Genomic DNA, 4,130 nt, shown 5'->3' with positions numbered 1-4,130 from the left:
GCTCAGCCCACCAGGGGGCGCGGCTGGCTGGCATGTGGTGCTGGGGGATCGAACCGCGGTCCCTGATGTTTTGCCAAGCTTGTTCTAAGTAGGTGCTTTAGACCACTGAGCCATCTCTCCAGCCCCCAGAATTTTCTTGAGGTACTGTAATTAAAAGGGGCAGTAAAACTATCACACTTCTTCTACTGATGTGTATAAGACCTTACATGTAATCTTTAATAAAATGTCATATACAAGGGGCCGGGGTGGTGGCTCCGTAGAATAAGTGCTTCCCTGGCAAGTACAAGGATCTGAGTTCAATCCCCGGTTCCACAAATAAATAAATTAAATAATTTTTAAAAGTCATATACATCATCAAAAAGAGATAATTATGATAATTATGTGTGATGTGGAAATAAAATGACAACAATTGATTTCATAAGAATGTACCCTTTTATTATACAGATTTCAAATTTTTTTACTACCTCTTATAAGCATTTTAAAAGGAGGAATTCTTCAAAGTCTAAGCAAAAGATAAAACAGCACCTCAAATAGCATCCAAATCACTTGTTCCTGCATCAACTCTTTTCTCATAGGGCTGCATGTTTCCCTGCACATGGTGAAATCCTGGCTCCAAATCAATAGTACTTAGAAGTGAAGCTTGGAACCAGTGATGGGTTTGGTGCTTTTGTGGGAAGAGACACAAGAGAGATGATGCACAGCAAGAGGAGAACCACCTGCAAGCCAGAAAGAGGACCCCATTAGGAACTTGGCCAACCTGGACTGAGGCCTTGCACTTCTAGCCTGCAGAATTATAAGAAAATAATGTCTCTGTTGTGTAGAACTCAGTCTGTCTATTTTGACCTGAGCTAAGAATTCACCCTTGAGGCTGTTTCCAGAACTGTTCTCTGGGGCTGGTTATATTCTACCCTAAGCTATTTTCCCAGTTGCTTTTACTTTAGCTCCATCCCTTCCTGCATGTGTTCTTGTTTTACCTGCCTGCTGCATCTATTCATTAACCCTTTCAGGAAGAAAAAAAATCATCTTTAATCTTTTCAAGTAAATATAGCTCTGTGCTAAATACTGTAACGTCCAAGTATTCGAATGTCATTCATTCAAATCCCAAAATGTGATCTCACCAAGTGGAAGGAACAGTGATTTCTTAACCAAGCCACTCATCAAAAACGAATGCTACTTTCTTGAATGTAGAAAAATGGAGAAAATCTACATTTACAAAATATCGCATGGATGGTTAATTTAAATCAAAACTGTATCAACACATTACAAAATGAAGGCCTGGAAATATTTGTTTAATTGGATAATTGAAGCCTTGAAAAATTTCTTTCTGCAAAGTACAAGCTGGACTTTTTAGAAGAGTCATACATGCATGAAATTTTCAAATGTATTGATATAGTTATACATGATAAATTCTTTAAAAGGTTCTGTTTATCTGTACTGTGCTTTTCATGTCACTGATGCCCACAAATTAGAAAAATATCTTTAACAGACCATCCCAATAATTTAATTTGATGGGACTATATCATGATATTCCTTCTTCTTTTTCACGTTCATCTTTTCCATGTTCAAATATCTTCTTGATAAGAATGACAGAGATTCATATAATGAATAATCATGGATCAGAGAGTAGCAGGGCTTATTTTATATATCTTGCCAACATGAGTGTCATGGCTACTTGGTTTGTGTTTCCTAAGACAGCTACAAATATCACCATCTACTTGGTGAATTAAAACAGCACAAAACTATGACCTCATAGTCCTGAAAGTCAAACATCTAAAATGGATCTCACCAACTAAAAGTGTTAGCTATGCTCCTCATAGAATCTCTAGAAAAGGTCAGTTTCCTCATCTCTCCTGCCCTTTCAAGGGCAGTCTGGCTCTGGACTCCTGTTTTCCTTCAAAGCATATGACACCAAAGACCTCCTCATCTCTCTCTCTCTCTCTCTCTCTCTCATCTCTGCTTCCTTCCTTACATTGCCTTCTTTTGCTTTGACTTTTTCTTCTCATAAACATTCTGGGTTTACATTGGGTCCAAATGGATAAACCAAGGTGATCTCCCCAAGTCAAGCCTCTTTACTCTATAACACCTGCAAAGTTCCTCCTACCATGTCAGGTAATATGTCCTCTCACATTCTAAGACCTAGGACAAGGGCATCCCACGTGGTGTGGAGTAGGAGAGAAAGGCATTATGTTTTCTTCCATTGTTACTGAAACAAGGACTGAGTAATAAAGTTTCTGCACTGTACTAAGAGGACAGTAGTCAGAGCACATCCCATATGCTGTGCCACTCCACTGTAACAAAACCAGCTCTGGTTGTTTCTGGTTTTCTCTACTTTCTACATTATATATTTTAAGGTTGGAAACAAAATGATAATACACACAGGAGCACAAGGCATAGTTTTAAAAACAAGACTTTCTAAACACAGACAGAAGCCAGTGCAAGTACTCCTGCACTGGTTGTTTGGAAAAGGCTCATGGGGGACTACTGCTCTCTACGTGCATGCTCTGGTATTCTGATTCAGTGTGGAAATCACTTCCCTCAGAATTGCTCAGGGAACTTAGTCACACATAGAACATTTCAAGTCGATGTAATCGTTTAAGTATAAAAGCAATGAAAAACCAAGTGTACAAATGTCTACTTAATTTGGTTTGGTCTCAGATGTGCATCTCTGAGGTGTGATCTTTGCCCTCTCTTGGCTCCTGGTTCTTTATGGCAGATAGTCATTCCTGAGTTATGTCTAAATCCTTCTTCTCAATGTAGCAACCTCCAGACTGTGTGGTAGCTGCAACCAACACCCCTGTCAGAGGAAAGGGTGCAAGCTCTGTGTCTTCACCTGATGACCAACAGATTCCCTCCACCGCAGCTCTCCCAGCACTAGGACAGCACCTCTGTCTCAGACACCAGCCTCTCACCTCCATCAGCTTGAGTCCCACAAACCGACAAGGTCAAAGACTTAGTTCTATTCCCATGTAGCCAGCAGATGATAGCTAATATTTAAATCCAAGATACCTGACAGAAGTTTAGATGAGCATGTATTCAGTCTCGTTTTTAAAGACTCCACTTTATTTTGCCTTATGTTGTCTTGGTGAAGTATGAAAATTTAGCTAAAATACGAAAGTTGTCATGAAGCTCCCTGGTGTTCTCCAACTGCTTATGAGATCAATGGAGATATCGAAGCTAACTGGAGTTGGCATGGGTCTGGCAGTCCAGCGGATCCATTTCGCTCATGCAATGGATTGCTATGTTGCTGCCTTGACTTTGAAATACAATCACCTTGGGAGCTTGAAATAATTCCAGCCAACACACAGTGTTCTGGTATAATTGCTCCAGGTTGTATCCTAGATATTGCAAGTTGAAAGAGCTTCTCAGATCGCATTAACATACAAGCGAGACAAAGAGCTGGTAACCTGCAGCAGTATTTCTCAAATCCCGCATTGACAATTGGGACTGGATAATTCCTTGTTAGGGAGTTCTGTCCTCCTTGTGGCAGGGTGAGAAGCAGCTCTCTGACATCCGGTGTGTGCCCTGTCTGCGACGCCGTTTCGCACTTCACACCCTAAAATGTCTCCTTCCATCTGAATGGATGAAGAAATGTGGGGCGCACAACGGAGTGCCGCCTTGCCATAAAGAATGGTAGACTTGAGTCATTTGTAGGAAAAATGGGTGCACCGCGAGTCCGCAACGTTATGTGAAAGAAATGGACACACAAGCTTAAGTACTGCAAGGTATACTCAAAAGTATAAATAAGGAGCAATAAAAGATCATGGAAAGTAGAGAGGAAGCACTTTCTCAAGTGGGAAGGAGATCTAGAGACGCGGGGAGGAGGGGGGAAGGGGAAAGTGAATGAAAAAAGGAAGAAAGATGAGATATAGAAACTTCCCACCTGTTGTATAGTAACTGCTTATTAAATGTTACCTTCCTTGTTTGTTATTATATGTCTCCCTTTGTTCTGGGTCTATGAGTAAAACAAGCAGAACTGCATCTCACGGTTCAGGTTCTTTCACTGATTCCGGGTAGCAGTGTTTTGGATAGTTGAAAAATCACTGAGATTTTAAGTGTTTTACTACAAGTAAGAATAATAACATGGGGCCGGTGAGATAGCTCAGTAGTCTAAAGTGCCTGCTTAGGCAAGC

Source organism: Octodon degus, unplaced genomic scaffold (assembly GCF_000260255.1).
Source record: "Octodon degus isolate 3935 unplaced genomic scaffold, OctDeg1.0 scaffold00020, whole genome shotgun sequence".
Classification (NCBI taxonomy): domain Eukaryota; kingdom Metazoa; phylum Chordata; class Mammalia; order Rodentia; family Octodontidae; genus Octodon; species Octodon degus.
The sequence above is the reverse complement of the archived record's forward strand: the minus strand, read 5'-3'. Positions refer to the sequence as shown.